The sequence below is a fragment of the Canis aureus genome, chromosome 21 (assembly GCF_053574225.1).
Source record: "Canis aureus isolate CA01 chromosome 21, VMU_Caureus_v.1.0, whole genome shotgun sequence".
NCBI lineage: Eukaryota > Metazoa > Chordata > Mammalia > Carnivora > Canidae > Canis > Canis aureus.
In genome coordinates, this window is record NC_135631.1 from 24,152,107 (window position 1) to 24,170,027 (window position 17,921).

Below are 17,921 nucleotides of genomic sequence, written 5' to 3' on the forward strand. Positions count from 1 at the left end.
TCCCCTGTCTAAAAGTCGCAAAGCATCCCCTGGCCTGAAAGAGGAATCGCAGAGATTTTTTTAATTTTTGTTTTTGTTTTTTTTTGGGGGGTTTTTTTTGTTTGTTTGGTTGTTTGTTTGGTTTTGATTTGATTTGGTTTGGTTTTTTTAAGTAGACCCTGTGCCCAGTGTGGGGCTTGAACTCAGGACTCTGAGATGATCAAGAGTCGCGTGCTCTACCAACCGAGCCAGCCAGGAGCCTCCCACCCTTTCCGCCAAAAAGAAAACAAACCCCACCCTGCACCATCGGTGGCCTGTGGCTCTAAATGAGAAACCACCGGAGGCTGGAAAGTCTAGCAGGTGTGGCTTTGACCACTTCACCTTCCCACTGGGCTTGGCGGACCTTCTGCAGAAGATGGATTTTCCAGAAGCCTTGGCTGTTACTGTTGGCCTGGAAATAACCTCACGGGGTAGAAGAATCCTGTAGCTGGGAATTATGCATTTTGCTGCTTGCTGTTTGAGTCCTGAGAGGATGCCACCGGAAAAGGAAAAACGGGCAAAAAGACCTGTGTTGCAGCCTCCGTAAGAGCCGTGGTTAGCTTGGGCTGCCATAACACAGGACCCCAGGTGGCAAGGCTTAGCAACAGAAATTATATTTTCCTAATGCTGGAGACTAGACATCCAGGATCACGGTCAGGCTTCTTCTGAGGCCTCTCTCCCTGGCTTACAGACGGCTGCCTTCTCTCTGTTTCCTCACGTGGTCTTCCCTCTGTACGTGTGTGCATCTGCTGTGTTTCTTTTCCTGTGTTCCCCAATTTCCTCTTTTTATAAGGACCCCAGTCAGCATAGACACAAGTAGGGCCTGGCTAAAGACATCATTTTAACATAATCCCTTCTTTTTTTTTATTTATTTTTTTTTATTTTTTTTTTTTTAATTTTTATTTATTTATGATAGAGAGAGAGAGAGAGAGAGAGAGAGGCAGAGACACAGGCAGAGGGAGAAGCAGGCTCCATGCACTGGGAGCCCGATGTGGGATTCGATCCCGGGTCTCCAGGATCGCGCCCTGGGCCAAAGGCAGGCGCCAAACAGCTGCGCCACCCAGGGATCCCAACATAATCCCTTCTTAAAGACCTTCATCTCCAACCACGCCTACATCCTGAGGTACTGGGGGTTAGGACTTCAACATGTGGATTTGGGAGTGGTGGGGACGACACAATTCAGTGCACAGCAGCTAAGTGAGATGGCCACATGGACGGCAGCTGGTGAGATGCACCAAGAGACCCAAATTTGTGTGCAGACTCAGCCACCAGCTTGATTTCTTGATCCCCCTCCAGCTGCTCATTAGTATAACGTCTGTCCCCAGTGCTCTCACCTCCCCAGATTATTTTGGAGATCAGACGTCTAGTGAGTAAGAACCCTCACGCAGGTAGCAGCGTTTTGCTGTTTGCAAATCTTCGGTGCTAAAATGGCAGATGGCTCGTGCATTTAATGACGTTTTCTCTCTCAGTATAAGTAGTAAGATGCGCCTGCCGCCCAGTTCTTCTACATCACTGAAACCATCCTGTGAACAGTTCTGGGAGCTGCTTCTGCTTGTCCTAGTGGGTTGGTTTCCCAGGGTGGCCATACGTGACCACAAAGGACCCCTCGCTCATCTCAGTAGCTTAAGATAACAGGAATGTATTCTTTTCACAGTCCTGGAGGCCAGAGGCCCAAAGTCAGAGCGTCACCAGGATGGGTTCCTTCCAGAGGCCGTGAAGGAGAATTTGATCCAAGCCTGTCTCCTAGCTTCTGGTTGCTTCCGGCAATCCTTGGCATTGCTTAGCCTGTAGACCTTAGATCGCTCTTGGCTTCTATCTTTATCTGACCTCCTTCCATACGTGTGTCTCTGTGCCTCACATCTCCCCGTCCTTATTCCTACGGGACTCTGGTCATGGCACTGAGGGCCCACCCTAAATCCAGAATGATCTCATCTCTCAGCCCTTCACCCAGTTACATCTGCATAGACCCTATTTCCAAATAAGGTCACATTCGTGGTTACACCGGTGAGGACTTGGACATACCTTTGTGGAGGACACAATCCAAGCCATTACCCACAGCATCCTGTGCATTTTTCAAGTCGCCAGAGATTCCTAACATGGTACGTGTGTTCCAAATATCCCAGCCGATGGCTGTGGTCTCGCTGATGGAACGCTGCAGATGACTTCACGCCCAGGTCCTGTGACTCTGACCTCTCCCAGCCCTGCCAAGCGGTACCCAGCTTCCCGTGTGCCCTGCGGCAGCGCGACGGTGAGCCGTCAGCTCGGGTCCCTAGTGCCTGTTTTTTTATTCCTTTCCCTCCCTGCGTCCATTAATATCTTTTTCTTTTTCTTCTATTGTAAGTGGTACAGTCTGGTACGGGGATTCTAGAAAACACAGAAGAGTGAAAAGAAAACTATAAATTGGGGAACAGTGATGCCGTGCATGCTCATTGTCTTCCACCCCCGTGTCATTTGGGTTTGAACTCCTCCCCCATTGTTTCAGGGGTTAAAACGGAGGGAATGTGTGTGGAGGCTTAGCCTCCCCCGTCCTCATGCACTTGGACTCTATTTCCTCTCTGAGTTTTGGTGCTGACTCAAGGGGCATCTCCATTCCTTCACTGGCAGATCCAGCTTTTCCGTTCCTTAGCTGTGACATCAAGGACCTGTATTATTTTTCTCTCACTGCCTGCTTTGGGGAGATCCTTCTGATGATTATGTTTACTGGTGGGGCCCAAGGGAAGGCGTGAGTCTGAGGTAGTTGTGATGAGAGGTGTGTGAAACCGAAGGGGTTGGAGGTGTAAGCGGAGGTCTGAGAGATGGAAGAAGAGGAAGGTGACAGGGCCATCGTAGGGTCTTCCAATCTCTTGGATGCTGGGTCCTGGTGACCCCTGGCACATGCAGTGGCAGAGGATGCTGCACTGGGATGACTCCACCCCAGCAAGGCTCCCAAACCTTATCTCCCAGGTTCTGAAGGACATGGAGAATTCAGTTGTCTTCTGCCTGCACATCACCGGCCCTGTGAAGTATGGGTCCCCCTGGCTGAGGTCAGCAGACAGCATTGGTAATGAATTGAAATAACATTTTAGCTCGAAGCTTTTGTGATAGATTGTGGTGGTAGGTGCTCTGGAAGGGGCAACTGAAGTCAGCGAAATGGACCCTCATTTATCCCTCCGCTGAACCATCCATTCAGCTAGCGTTGTTGGCACCTCCTGTGCACCGTTCGCCATGATGTGCCCTGGGATTGTAAAGAGAAATAAGATGTGAGCCCTCAAGAATCTCAGAGCCTAAAAAGAGGAATAGACCAAGGCCAGCTGGGGAGTTGTGTTGAGAACCAACGTGGCAGATGAAGGGAGTATCTAACCTCATTTGGGGGGCCTGGGAAGATGGGCTTTCTGTGGGCTCCTTGGTAGTGAGCCGGCATTCAGGACGGGGTGGGGAGGAGACACAGTGTCCAGGGACTCTGTACAGACATGAGGAGACGAAATCTCAAATCAAATCTGTAAGAGAGTGGAAAAGAGCCTGGAGAAGCAAATTTTGTCCTGGACAAAATTAAGTTGGCAGGAAGCAAGAGGAAAACCAAAGAGGAAAGTGTCAGCATGTGGTAAATAGCAAAGGACAAAATAACCCAAGTTGGAAGGCCCTAGAAAGACAGGTGAGTCCAGAGACACCATCTTGTGCCGACCTTGCATGGCAGTATCCGCAGGCTGGTGAGAGAGGAGCCCGAGGGAGAGAGTTTGAGTCTGACCCCTGCTCCTGTTTACTTCTCGTTAAAAATGAGCCGCGTGTCTGCTTCTGGCAGGTGCTCGGGTCCACGCCCTGCAGCCCTCCACAGCCCTGCCTCGCTCATCGCAGACAATAATTGGGAAGAAAGCCATCGCCCGGGACTCAGCCACTGGGTGGGAAGGGCGTGTGCACAGCCAGAGCTGCCTTAGGGCCGGTGGTGTCGAGGCAGGTGCTGTCCTCGCTGAGAGCAGGGGATCCTGTGGGGGGCCTGCACCTGTCTCCCCACAGCCCCCCGCCTAAAGCTCTGCTTCGTCTTTACAGTGCAGCTTTTCTGTACATCAGGCCTGGGGGGATGTGATGGAGCTGGGGAGTGCAGTAGAGGAGGGGCAAGAGCGGGAGATCCTTTTCCATTCCCAGAAACAGCTTTCTTGAAATTAGCACTGTGGCTGCTGGTAGGTGTCATTTACCTGCGAACTCTGGAGCATCACAACCGCCGGGGAGGAGCTGTACCACCTCCTAGTGGCCATGCCTGCCCGGACACCACCCATCCCAGGACTGAGAACATTATTTGCTGAATGAATGAGGCCTGAATTGATCCTTTTAGAACCCCGCTATGGGAGCTGAATTGCCTGTGTCCTGCCTCCACTGTAGCTTCCTACTGGGGCTCCCTGCCCTCTGCTCCCCACCTCCAGTCCCCTTCACTCACACCCAGTCCTAATCTTTACTTTCTCTGCCCACTGCATAAAGCTGAGCTCTTTTGTTTTTTTTTTAAAGATTTTATTTATTTATTCATGAGAGACACAGAGAGAGAGGCAGAGATGTAGGCAGAGGGAGAAGCAGGCTCCCTGTGGGAAACCTGATGTGGACTCAATCCCAGGACCTAGGGATCATGCCCTGGGCTGAACAAAGGCAGATGCTCAACCACTGGGCCACCTGGGCATCCCTAAAGCCAAGCTTCTTGCTCAATAGTGAAGATTACCCAGATCTGTACTCTTCACCGTTGCCTGTAGGTGCTCCTTGGCTTTCCACCTTTGGCTCATGCCTTTCCCTCTTCCTGGAATGTGCTTCCAGATGCAGCCAGGCAAAAGATCTCCAGCTTTCAAACTTGAATTCGCACGTCTCCTTTTGGTGAACCATGATCACATCTGGGAGTGACTTCAGAATTCCATCACGGCTCAGATGAGAACTCTCCTGGGGTACGGATTCATGCAGTAGCACCAACGACAGTAGTATAAGAGCACCACACCATTGGTGAAGCACACGTGACACGTACATGGCCAGGGCTGCCACCGTGCACGCCTTTGGGGGCCTCCATTGGTGTCGAATGCAGGACAGAGGCACTGCTGCTCACACCGCCACACCCTTATGTAGATAATCTCAGCCCTGGGAGGTGGATGCTGTCCTCTCCATTTTACAGATGAGAAAACTGAGACTACACAGGTTAAGTTTCTTGCCCAAAGCTACATAGTCGCTAAGTGATGGGGCTGGGCAGTAATGAACTCAGGTCTGTTTCCAAAGCCCGTGTTCTTTCCTTGACATTCGATTACCCTTCTAATAGATGCTAAACCTTGTGGGATCAGGGTCCCACATCTGATTCCTTTGTAATCTCCCCTCTCTTCCTTTGAACTTAATAAATGCTTATTGGCCAAAACCATTCATCCTGTCGAGTACCACTTACGCAGTTGTAGAGGCTCTGGCATTATTAGCGTGGGTTCAAATGAATAGGTCAGGCTTTAAAATCAATAAGAGCTGAAAGAAGCAAAATATACAATTCCTCTCCTGCAAAGCCTGGGACACTTAAGTCTGTTATCTCTTGGTAGCATCACAAGGGGAGTCTGGATCATAAACTAGGGGACTGGGGGTGCTGAGAGTTTCTTAGACTTGACCCTAACCCCTGCAGCTGGGTGACTCTGAGGGGTTGACCCCAGAGTGACTAATGTCTCCAGTGTCATCTCTTCCCAGGCCAGCCCATCAGATTCCCCATTGCTAAGCACACTACCAAGGGGCAGAGTCAAGGAATACTGACTTTCTAGACGCCTCCTGAGGGAACTAACCCCCCCCCCCCCCGAGGCTCCCTGGGCCTCATGTGTTTGCACAGACAGCGTGGTTTATCCTGGAGAGCCTGGAACTGTGGCATGGGCTAGGCAGAGGGTGCCTACGTGACCAGCCCCAGTGAAAACCCTGGGTAGCGGGCCTCCAGTGAGCTTCCCCGATGCAGAGTATTTCTCCTGTGTTGTTACACCTCATTGCTAGGGGAATTAAGTATATCCTGGGTGCCTCCACTGGGAAGGCTCTTGAAGGGCACCTGGATCAGCCAGTTAAGCATCTGCCTTTAGTTCAGGTCATGATTCTGGGGTCCTAGGAATTGAGCCCCAGGTTGGGCTCCCTGCTCAGGGGAGAGCCTGCTTCTCCCTCTCCCTCTGCCCTTCCTGCCCCATTCATGCGCGCGCTCTCTCTCTCTCTCTCTCTCTCAAATAAATAAAATATTTTTTAAAAGGAGGAGTCTTGGAAGCTTGCATCTGGTTTCCCCCAGATTTTGCCCCACAGACCTTTTCCCATTGCTCATTTTGCTTTCTATCCTGTAATAAACTACAACCGTGAGTACAACTAACTGCTGAATCCCACAAGTCCTCCTAGTGAACTTTCACACCCGGGTGTGGTTTTGGGGGGTCTCTAACCCAGGAGGAAATGAGTTCAGGTCCAGGGCACAATCAGTCTTTTCTTCTCCTAAGAGAGGCATGAATGATTAGGGCTTGTGAATGAAGACTTTGGAGTCCTGCTTATGTGGCTCCAGCCCTGACTCTGTCATTTACTCTGTGTTCGGGGTAAGTTATGTCCCTGCTCGGCACCTCCAGGTCCCCAACAAAGGGGGTATTAATACTTGAGGACTCAGTGAGATGCCAGGCCTAGAGGAGATGCTTGACCAGCGCGAGCTTTGAGTGCAGGAGTTCTGTGTTGTCAATGCTTCTGAGAACAGGGCCTCCCAGGAAGTAGACGACCCACAGTAAACATGTGTGGAATGTATGCCCCCAAGAGTAAATACATGCTACCTTGTGTCGCTGCGGGAAGCACCTGGAGCCAGGTGGGGCCAGGTGGGGCCGGGGGAGTTAGGGGTATCGTCAAGTGTGGTGTGTAAATTCCATGTGAGTTCCTGCATGTGCCCACTGACTGACCTCGGGTTGTTGTAGAAGAGAACCTTCGATTGAAAGCCTTGGGGGTTATCTCCACTTTACCCAGACCTCCTTTCCTGTCTGCTGGCTTATCCACCCAGACCTACCAGTGAGCCTCCTTCTCCCCCCAGGGGCACTGAGGCTTCCTTCTGGATTACCTTGGTTTGTCTCTTTTTGGGTCAGTCTGTGAAGTTGTTACAAATGTAGAACCAGGGCAGCCCAGGTGGCTCAGTGGTTTAGCGCTGCCTTCAGCCCAGGGCGTGATCCTGGGGTCCCGGGATCGAGTCCCACATTGGGCTCCCTGCGTGGAGCCTGCTTCTCCCTCTGCCTGTGTCTCTGCCTCTCTGTTTCTCTCTGTGTCTCTCATGAATGAATAAATAAAGTCTTAAAAAAAAAAAAGTAGACCCAGTTTCCAAGTACATGATCTAATTAGCCAGTCTCTCGTTTTGAATGGGTAAGTGGAGCATCTCCTCACAATCCCAATGACCCATTTCCCAAAAGCTCCCTTTATGCTGTGTTTTTGCTCCTCTGCCTCTTGAACAAAGGAGAAGGGAGGGCAACACCATTTGCATATTTGTCTGCTCCAGTGGTGGGCAGCCATTTACCCTCCCAGCCTTGGGGAGTTTCTCTGGCTTGCTTTCTTGTTAATGTTTCTTTTACAGGATAAATAATGTGGAAGTGTCATCGGAGACCAACAGGAGGCTGGGCAGCCACGGGAAGGTGGGATTTACTGCCTCCCCTGCAGTGCAAGGACACAGATCCTCTTAAATTTTTAAACATTGGTTGGAGTTGCACCTTCAGTAGTAAATGAGCAGGAAGGAGGGTCAGCCAGCGCAGGGGGAGGAGCTCAGGCTGAGGGTCCGGAACCCCGATTCTGGTTTCATCTCCACCACTCAGTTGTCCCTGAGACCCTGCTGTTCCTCATTTCTGGCATTTGTTCAGTGTCAGTCATCAGACGGAGGCCCAGTTTTGGTCTCTGAGAATATCACACCCGCTGGAAGTCACACTTTAAATGCCCGGTGAAATGAAACGTGGAGAAATAGTCATCCTGTTACCACCACCCAGGTCCCCCAGCTGCAGGTGAGGCTGAGTGGATAAATGACGACTCTCCCCTTTAGTGTGCAGGAGAGGACAAGACCCCCCCCATGGCACAGCTCAGGGGCCCTCAGGCCTCGCCAGTTCCCTCGGTGCCCTAGTAGCTTTCCTAAGGCCCTGCCTTTGTAGCCCCGCATCTACAGCACTCCACCCGTCGTCACCTAAACTTGGGAGCTACTGTCCTGCTCCTAGAGATCACACAAGAGCCTCAGAGAAACCCTGCTGAAAAGAAATCTGTTGAACGTTGTCTAACCAGCGTGTCCTGAACTGAACTGACCAAAGAACGCACCTCTACCCTCCTGTGCAAACCCTTACCAGGATCCATAGCCGGGGTCAAGCTGGTAACCTCGCCAGGAGTCCGCTGCATGTCTCACCCTCCATCCTGGTCGTCTGCCAACCTGTGTCAGAGCATTAAGAGATGTTTGAGGGGCCGGCTCAGAGATGTTTGAGGGGCCGGCTGGGTTGGAAGAGCAAGAGTCTTGATCTCCGGGGCATGAGTTTGAGCCCCACACTGGGTGTGGAGAGTACTAAAATAAACTTTAATAAGATGAGGTGTTCGCATTTCCTCCCCCCCCCCCAAATTCGTATGTTGAAACCGTGATCTCAGTGCGATTATATGAGGAGGTGGGGCCTTTAGGACGTGATTGGGTCATGAGGGTGGAGCCCTCATGAGTGGGATTAGTGCCCTTGTAAGAATAGGCCAGAGAGCTAGCTTTTTGTCTTTTTTTCCCGTGGGGCTACGTGAAAATTCAGCAATGTGCAGCCCAGAAGGGGGTTCTCACCAGGACCCAGACATACCAGCACCGGATCTGGGACTTCCAGGCTCCCCAGCCAATTTAGAAACACATTTCTGTTGTTCATAAGCCACCTGGTCTATGGTACTTTATTAAGCGGCCGAGTGATTAGGGCACAGGACGACTGTGTCCATCCAATGGCAGCCTCGTCTGAGTCAGAGTTTTCCGCGATGAATGGACGGATCACCAGCTGACCCCAGGCAGCTGCCCCGCAGCCTCCTACCACAAGTGCCTCTCCTCAGTGCCTGTCCTGTCTTCAGGCTCAGGCGGTCTGTCTTTGTGCTTCTTTCTCTCCCTTCTTTCCTCCTCCTCAGTCCTATACGTCGTCCTCCTTCCCTGCTCCCCGCTCCCCGCTTAGTCTGGACCCTGCTAGGAAATGGGTGGCCTTTGACCTCAGACCCACAACTCTTCCACATCCGAACTGGTCTATTTGCCATCCTTTGGTTTCTCATTGATCAGGAATTATCTGGTGGCTGACAGGCTCCTCACAGTAGATCGTGGCTGTCTAGGAAATCTGCTGATCTAGAAAGATTTTCAGATGTTGTTAACAACCCACAGAGCGTGCTGTCAAGTATTTGCTTTTTTCAGTCTGCTCTTGGCACTGCCTGCATGTGATTCAGCCTCTCTGCTCTGTGTCCTTTCGGTGACATTCATTATTTATTCAGGGTGTTTGAAGCTATGCCTCAAAATGTCATTAAGAATTCTAAATTATTTGAGTTTCTTCTTCTCTTGTTTAAAGAATTGTAACTAAAACCTCTGTTTTGAGACAACCCCGTTAAAGTAGGAGCTGTGTTGACTTACGCCTCTGCTCCTGAGTTCATTTCTGTGGCCCGTTTTCTCCGCAGTCTGGCTCTGAGGTTCGGAACACGTCAGACCGCTGTCGTTCCTCACTTCGTGACCCTGGACGGCTGCTTAATGTTTCTGAGCTCGGGTTTCTTCCCCTGCAAAATGGGCACAATGATAACTATCTCATAGGTTGGTGGTAAGGATTCAGTGAGAGAAGCAGAGAATGCAGAATACTTAGGACTGTCCAAGAGTGTAAGGGAAAAAAAAAACTGCACCTTCTTAGGTGATTCACGGAGGCCTGCAAATTAAATAGACACAGGACAGGTTAGCAGGAAAAAAATGTTATTAATATTAATATTTTATATTTAATTTAATGTGCGTGAGGACTTCATGGAAAAGAAAAATCCAAAGCATTTTTTTTTTTTTTAGGTTTTGTTTTCTTTATTTGTATTTATTTGTTTTTTATTTGAGGTACATTTCGTATCTTCATCACAGGAAGGCTGACAACATAAAATTCTTAGATATGAAAACTCAAAAATAACCCAAAGTAAGTGATGAATGAAATAATTAATTGCTTTGAGAGGAAAAAGAACAATCCAAATTTTCTTCTTGGATTTTCTTAAATTAAAAAAAAAAACACATGTTTAATGTACTTAAATGGCCATTTCCTGTTTTTAATTTTGTTAACACATATTTCATTGCATTTGGGAATAGGAATAGTGTATATACATAGAGCCAACACTTGAGGATGGCTGCTGGCTTTCTGAGGTGCTTTGCAAATGGTGAGCAAGTTCTCTTATTACATAGCTTGTTCAAAAATATGGGAAACTAATGATAGATAAGGGTTATTTAGTAAAGGGTGTTTATATAGACTCATTTCAGTGCCTTCTCTGTCTCTGGTGGTTAGAAATTCTCTGCTTGCTGTAAGAGTGAAGGACACTTCACAGGGGAGATGATGTCACCTTTCCAGAAGGGAATCTACGTACGCCCTGCTTTTAGGCAGATGGGGGCAGGCACTGAGCTCTTCCCATGTCTACCTTTCCTTAGTTGCCTTCTGCTCAAAATAATCTTCACTCCAAAGCGGCGTATGTTGGGGTGGCTTATTCTCATCCTTTTCATATCCATGCCTTGAGGAGAAGGAAGGGGCCTCTCGTTCTCCCCTGTGCGGTCAGGGGTATCTGGGCTTGCAGTAGACGGTCAGGAATATTTTTACAGTGGAAAATAGAGGAGTGGGACGTGCGGACTGTAAAAATCTGCTGTGGGAGTCTAGCCGAGGCCCTTGAAAGTCCCCAGCCTGTCTTCCTCCCAGCCTCGAGGTGCTGCACGGGTGGCCAGGAGGCCACCTGCAGGGCTCTATGAGAAAGAACCGGGAGGTGAGCAGACTGCGTTCCCCAACAAGTCACGCCTGGCCCTCTGCCTCTTCAGCCATTCTCAGTGCTGGATGCACATTAGGATCGCCCAGGGAGCTGTTCCTTACAACGCAGATGCCAGGGCCACCCCCAGGTGTGGACTGCCGGTCTGGGATGGGGCCTTGCAATTCCAGTGTACAGCCCAGGTCAGAAAGCCCTGGCTTTTTATTTATTTATTTAATTTATACATTTCTTTAAAAGATTTTTATTTATTCCTGAAAGACACACAGAGAGAGGCAGAGACACAGGACAGGCAGGGGAGAAGCAGGGTCCCTGCGAGGAGCCCGATGCAGGACTGGATCCCAGGACACCCGGGATCACGCCCCGAGCCGAAGACAGACGCTCAAGCCCCGAGCCACCCAGGCGTCCAAAGCCCTGTTAGCTGAGAACTAAGTGGTGAGTGGATATGATCTCACTGACCTCCAGGCACTTGGAGGGATAGAAAAGTCCCGTAGTTTCCATCTGGGTTGGGGCTTCGAGGTTGAATCAGAAGCAGTTCATTACCTGCAAGGGCTGCCACCATCCCCCCTTATAGTTTGTGCAGACGTGCTGTCCGGCTCTGCCCAGCGGGACCCCCAGGCGGGGGGTGGGGGGCAGGTGCCTCAGCAGGCAGGACGTGAAGCAGCTGGGCCTCTTCCCGTCAGTCATCATCAGCACGAGCTGAGGGACCTTGGGTCTTCCCGGGGTAGCTCTCCCTCGGAGCGGCCAACCACGGCTTTCTGCAGACCTACCATCTTTCAGTAAACACAGATTGGGTTTTGTTTGTTTACCCACACAAGGCTTTCTCTTGGGGGAGAGTAAGTGAGGAATAGTCTCCGGGCTCTACTCCGATGTAGCATTATTTGGAAACAGTGACTTACTCATCAGCCACCTCCCTCCCACCTCCCGCCACCCACATGACTGGTGGGATGACAAAGGAGGAAGGTCAGCATTCATCATCTTCAGCACGATACGGTTTCAGAGATTTTTAGCGTTTGATTTGTAATGTTTTCAGAAAGCAACATAAATCACGCTGGTAATTTTTTTTTACCAAAAAAAAAAAAAAAGAAAGAAACAGAGAGAGAAGGGGAGGGAAGGCTCAATCCGTTTGGGAGAACCTGTGTGTCAGTCACAGCCTCTTTGGATCTGGTTGAAAAGCTGCAAATATTTTTCTCCGCACAAAGTACACTCGGGTTTTGTTGATGATGTCGTTGTTAGTACAGATCTCCTCAGGGGCTCCGAGGAGCTCTGGGGGGAGGGTGGGAAAGAGAGCAAGGGCTGTAATTTTCAGCCTGGAATAGAAGCAGCAATTTTAAGCAATTTAAAACATTCTATTAAGAGCAATCTGTTGGTCTCCTGCTGGAGGGAGGGGGCCGTGTCTGGGGTCCTCCTGCCGGTGCTGTAAGGGCCTGCGGGGGGCTCCAGATTTTGCACAGAGTCTCCCACACCCCCGGAGCTGTCAGAGAGAGCCCCCACCCCTAACTTTGCCCCCTCACGCCTTTAAATGGGAACATGAATAATTTCCTGCTTAGTGGAGGACATATTATAAAAACTAGAAGTGAGTTGCCCAGATAAAGCCAGGCCTCTGGGGGCTGCCAAACTTGATTTTGTCGCAAAAGAAGAAATCGAGGTGGTTGACTAAAGAGTTTCCCACATTGCGGCTGACGAGCAGTGTGTAGCGCTTCCGTGGATCGCTTACATTTCATTTTCTGTAGTCAACCTTCTTGCAAATCCCAGGTGAGCCGTGAGTCCTTGGGGCAGGAGAACAGATGAACAAACGTTGGTCAGGCCAGGGAGGACACTTGTCAGCAGACTGCCCGTGAGTTAGAACCCACCCGGTCGGGTCGGGGTCACGGCAAGGAAAGGGAGCCCTGGCCAGGAAGCCGGGTGTCCGTCTCTGGAGGAACGAGAATGTCTCTATTTTGGTCCTTCCTGAGACAGGCAGTGTCTGCCAGGCGAGGAAGTGTCCTCCTTCTTGAGCCCATGTTGGAAGGAATCTGGATTTCTCTAGGGCAGATGTTCATACTGCCATGTGGCAAGCAGCTTGGGGCTTAGTAGAAGGTAGCCTGTGGGTTGGTCACTAGCTTTCAAGTCCTATTGACCCCAACTCACAATAAGAAAGTGTTTACATCACGGTCAGGTGCATAGATAGGAATGCGTTCTATATGCGGTGCCCTGATATGGTTAATAAATTCTGTGTCTGACTTAGATGCTGGCCCTGACCCACTGTGTTGGTTTCTCTACTTGATACCAAGCCACTGCAGCAGGGCTTCATGAGGAGGAGCTCAGTGTGTGAGTTCCTAGAGGGGCCTCAGCTAGAGTATTTCCAGCAATGTTACTGTCCGGCTGCGTTCCCTTTGTGGCCAGTTGAGTTTTTTTATTATTTTTTTTTTCCAGTTGAGTTTTAAAGAACAAGCCCTCTGCTATTCCTGAAATGGGGCAGGACTCTCTGACCCCAGGGCCTTTGCACTTGTTCTTTCTCCCGATTAGAACATGTTTCCTCCAAACATCCAAGGGTCCGTCTTCAGTTCTTTCTCGCCTTCCCGATGAGTCGCCCACCTGACTGTCCTGCTTGTAATTACAACACACCTCCCACCCACACTCCTGTTCACTCTTCATTCCGCCTCCCATGCTCCGGAGTTCTTTGGTGGCTGTGTCGTTCCTTCTGACAAGCAATATACTCTCCGGTTTATTTATCATACCTGTTGTCTGCCTCCCTCTGCTAGCCTGTGAGTTCGGTGAGAGCAGGAATTTTTGTTGTGTCGACGTATTTATCCCCAACAGCTGGAGGAGCACCTGTTTGTTGCGTGATGGGTGCTCACTGGAGATTTTGTGGAATGAACAAAGGAACGAGTACGTGACTAAAAGTCACAGCTGCTGCCTGTGACTTTCTTGAGTTGAGGAAATTGAGGGAAGGGTGAGCCCCCACTTGAATCAGCATGACAGTGAGGAAGGAGAGTGGGTGAGACAAGGAGGCAGGTCGTGGGAGCCAGTGAACATGCCCGGTGATGAAGGGGAGGTCAGGGACCCGGCATCAAGGTGACAAGGTCCTGTGGCCTCTTCCCATAAGAAGAGCCCATCCTCATGTCAGGGGGACCAGGACGTGATGAAGGGCCAGCCTGGCTCCCTCTCCTCCTGCTCAGGCCCGAGTCTTCCTTCTCTGAGTGTTCGGCCTCTCCTCGGCAGCCGCTGCGGGGCTTTGGTTGGGACCCCCTTGAAAATGCGTGGTCCCCCCTGCCGCATGTTGCTCGTGGTTGATAAGACCATTGCGGGAGCATTTCTAACTCCGCTGCTTTAGTGGCTGTGACTGAGGCAGATAAGCAGCGGTCTGACAAAACTAAAAGCCTCTGTCCCCCACACCCCCCCTTCCTTTTTCTTGCTTGAGTCACAAAGAGTAAACCCAAGTCTGTGTAGTGAATGAACATTGCGGTGACGTGAACATGATAAAATTCCAACTTGCCACTTTGTGGGAAACGTTGCAAGCCGCCCCGTCTTTGTTCCCAGACCCCTCCATTCCGTGTGCAGGCCAGCCACCAGGGCCTTTGCCCACCAAAACCTGCAGGAAACTTGCACCCACAGAAAGCCAGTATGATATTCCAGCCAGAGGAGATAAGGCTGTGGAGGAGCAGTGCCAGTTGGGCCAAATCCTCCTTGAAATATTTAATTGAATGCATATCCCAGTAGTTCTTTTTTTCCCCCCTTAACCTATATTTAGCCCTGCAGCAAAATAAAAGAAAATGACAAAATAAAATAAAATACTATCCCTGGGAGTTTATCCTTTTTGTAATGAGGCTCTCAGAGGCCAGTTGTTTAAATGTTTGTATCCCATTGTTCAAGCCGGGAATTCTGTTGTCAAAGGAGAGGATCTCTGAATAAAATAATGCTGTTTGATTCCCTTTACAGTCATGGTTTACCTTTTTTATGGTAGTTTTCAGTTTAAAAAAATGTTTTCAGGGGCACCTGGGTAGCTCAGCGTTTGAGCGTCTGCCTTCAGCTCAGGTCATGACCTCGGGGTCCCAGGATCGAGTCCCGCATCGGGCTCCCTGCATGGAGCCTGCTTCTCCCTCTGCCTGTGTCTCTGCCTCTCTCTCTGTGTCTCTCATGAATAAATAAATAAAATTTATAAAAAAAAGAAAATGTTTTCACAGCGAAGAAACCAAGGCCGAAAATGCACCTGTGTCCTGCCCAGAGCTGCCCAGTGACTCTGTGGGAACCTGCTGGAAGCTGGATCTGTACCCTCACCGAGTGCCAGTCTCCCCATCTCTACCCAGCCAGGGCTTCCTGTCTCTCATGTCTCTGTCCACTGGGCAAGAGGGCAGGAGCCCACGAGGTGGGGTGGGGACCCAGCACTGGGTAGGAAGTACCTTTCCTACATTACTGGCCCGCTGGCTTCTTCCAGGAACCCTGTGAAGCAGGCTCTGTGCCCCCCACCTTCTCGTTCAGAGCATGGCAATTCAGAGTGGCTCTATTGCAGATGAAGTCAAGCTTGGGCACCAGAGCCCCTGCAGGCTGAGTGCGCAGGGACTTCGACGAAGGGCGGAAAGGCCCTCAGCTGGGTAGATGCACTTACAAAGAGAAACACTAGTGACAGCAAAAAAAAACAAAAAACAAAACAACAAACCACACACGCAAAACTCCCTGCCCCTGTGGAGTCAGCCTACCTTCTAGTGCCCCATTTTGGGGATGGATGGATGGAATCCAGCAATTCACAGAGGCCAAGGCCATTTCTGCTCCAGGGATAATAGCAAGGCCCTCTTGCTAAAAGGCTAGAACAGATGCTTTTGTAGACATACACAACGTGGCTTCCGACCAGGAGGTTCAGTTCCGTCAGCACGCTTGGTCACTGTGGCAACACGTCTCCTGACTCGTACGGTGACTGAGAGCAAGAACAAGTTCTTTGAGGACGGAAGCCTTGCCTTAATCAGGTTCGTACGCCCCGCCGTACTTGACGCTTCCTGGGTGCCTATTGAATGCTTAAATGAACGAAACATGTAAATCAGTTAACATGAGGCTCTCTGAGAATGAATTAACATCTGTCAAGAGTTGTGCAGCTCACAGACGTAGAAATATCCCAAAATAATCACCCCTAGAGAGATCTCCGAAAATCAGCAGTGAAAGAGCTAAACGAAAACCATAAATCATTCCATTACAGACTCTCATACGTGTACAAGTAAGCGGTTTTGGAAGTAGGATCAGTGCATAAGCTGCATTTAGCTTTGGTGTGCTAAGCAAATTTGAACCAAATATAAATTCCTGGCGTGGTGTTCTTAAGCCACTGGGCGAGGGGGTGTGCTGGGAGGAAGGAGTTGGAGGAGCATCAAGGCTATTTTTGAAAGTTTTAATCTACATTTTTAGAAAGATGGATTTTTGAAGAATTGGAATATCCATCACCTCCCACTGGCAGGATTCTTCACTGGGGGAGAAGCGATGGCACATCCCATCTTCCTTGGGTCTTTTCGGATCACGTTATTATTAACCTGGCTTCCGTTGCTGTGCAGCACGTGTGAGAAGAAGCCCTTCCTTGGCGCCCCCACCCCCCGCCCTTCACCTCCTTATTTACAGCCCGCGGTAGGCCCGTTGAGTGTGACGGGAGAACCCAGACAGAATGTTAATACGGAGGAAGGACACGTGAGCCCTGGGCCGTGGGTGCACACGATGGAGGGGAGGCCGGTCCGCTGTGGCTCTGCCCCTGGCATTAGCTTGGACTCACTAGACGCCACACACGGGGGGTGGTCGGAGCCTCAGCCACGAGCCCCTCCGCCGACAGCCAAGTGCCAGCCCTTGCGCTCGCAGCATCCCCCTGGAGACTACATCATTAGCCAGGGCCCTGGGCTTGGCCAACAAGGGCGGGGGGCGGGCAGCGAATGCTTGATTTGCAGTGGGAACGCACAATTTGGTAGGGAGCCTCCAGTTTTAAGAAGTGTTGGCTGACATTACAGCTTACCCCATCCCCTTCTCCTGACAGTCTTCTTTCTGGAATATTTCAGACATAAGGGATAGAATGGGGTTGTTGTTAGAACTGGATCCTCTCGGGGGGTTGGGGGGAGGTTGGCACTCAACAGTTGTGATGTTCAGCAGGACAAATGTGGCCTGGAAGCCAAACGGCATCTTCCTCCCCAGGTAGTTGAAGATCAGCTCACGGCCCTGCCCGCGTGCATCTGCATGGGCATCTGGTATTGGTGTAAGCTGGGGGCTCCGAGTGGGGGCAGAAAAGGCAATGCACAGGCACCAGGCAGGAAGCCAGGGTGGATCAGGAGAAAGGTCTGGAATTACGGAAGGCTGCAGATAAGCAGTTTGGGTTGGTTTCCAACACGGGCAGTTGCCTGCTTTAATGTCTGGATAAGAACTTGCTTGTAATTGGTAGATGGATTGCTTAGATGTAAATGGAGCCTGCAAAGAACCTATTTCCTTCCGCAATTAAACATTCCCCCCATGATTTCTCCACCATCCTTCGCCAGCAGACCCTTCCTCCTTGATGCACAGCGCAGAAATGAATCATAGCCCAGCCTGGTTTGAATGTGTTTATGGGCTGCACATTAATGAAGTTTCAGCCTCGCTTGTGACAAGATAGAGTGCAGTGGCCAGCGTGGAGACGTGGAGCGTGGACAGTGCTGGGGTGCAATCCCCACCAGCAGACGAGGAGGTCCCTTTAAGTATTCCTCATTTCAACAGGATTGTAAAGGCGGCCACCGTCCTTCCCTGGCCCTGGTACCCACCCCATCGCTGCCATGGAGGTTTGATAACTAAGTATTTAGAACAGTTTTCCAGAGAGGGATGTGTGGGGGGTGATTCTTGAGGGTTATAGTAAATATCTTTCACCTTAAAGAAAAAAAGAAAAGCTGTATATTTGGCATATGGATTGACAGAGGATCGTGTATATGAATCAACGCCTGTATTGGTGGAACATGCTAAAAATGTTATTAATGAAAGTGTTCAAAGTCGGCTGGTTCAGAGCACCGAAGGCTCCC

The 17,921-nt window shown here is 50.3% G+C and overlaps 1 protein-coding gene and 1 long non-coding RNA gene across 5 annotated transcripts in view; one reads left to right on the plus strand and one right to left on the minus strand.

Annotated features, from left to right (window-relative positions):
• LDLRAD3 (low density lipoprotein receptor class A domain containing 3) overlaps nt 1-17,921 on the plus strand; it is a 233,088-nt gene that overhangs the window by 164,141 nt on the left and 51,026 nt on the right. The window lies entirely within an intron of this gene.
• On the minus strand, nt 1,096-16,118 carry LOC144292792 (uncharacterized). Its single transcript, XR_013360166.1, has 4 exons — nt 15,615-16,118; nt 9,581-9,720; nt 8,301-8,383; nt 1,096-3,232 (listed from the first exon to the last, which is right to left on the minus strand). It is a non-coding gene; the product is annotated as an uncharacterized LOC144292792 (long non-coding RNA).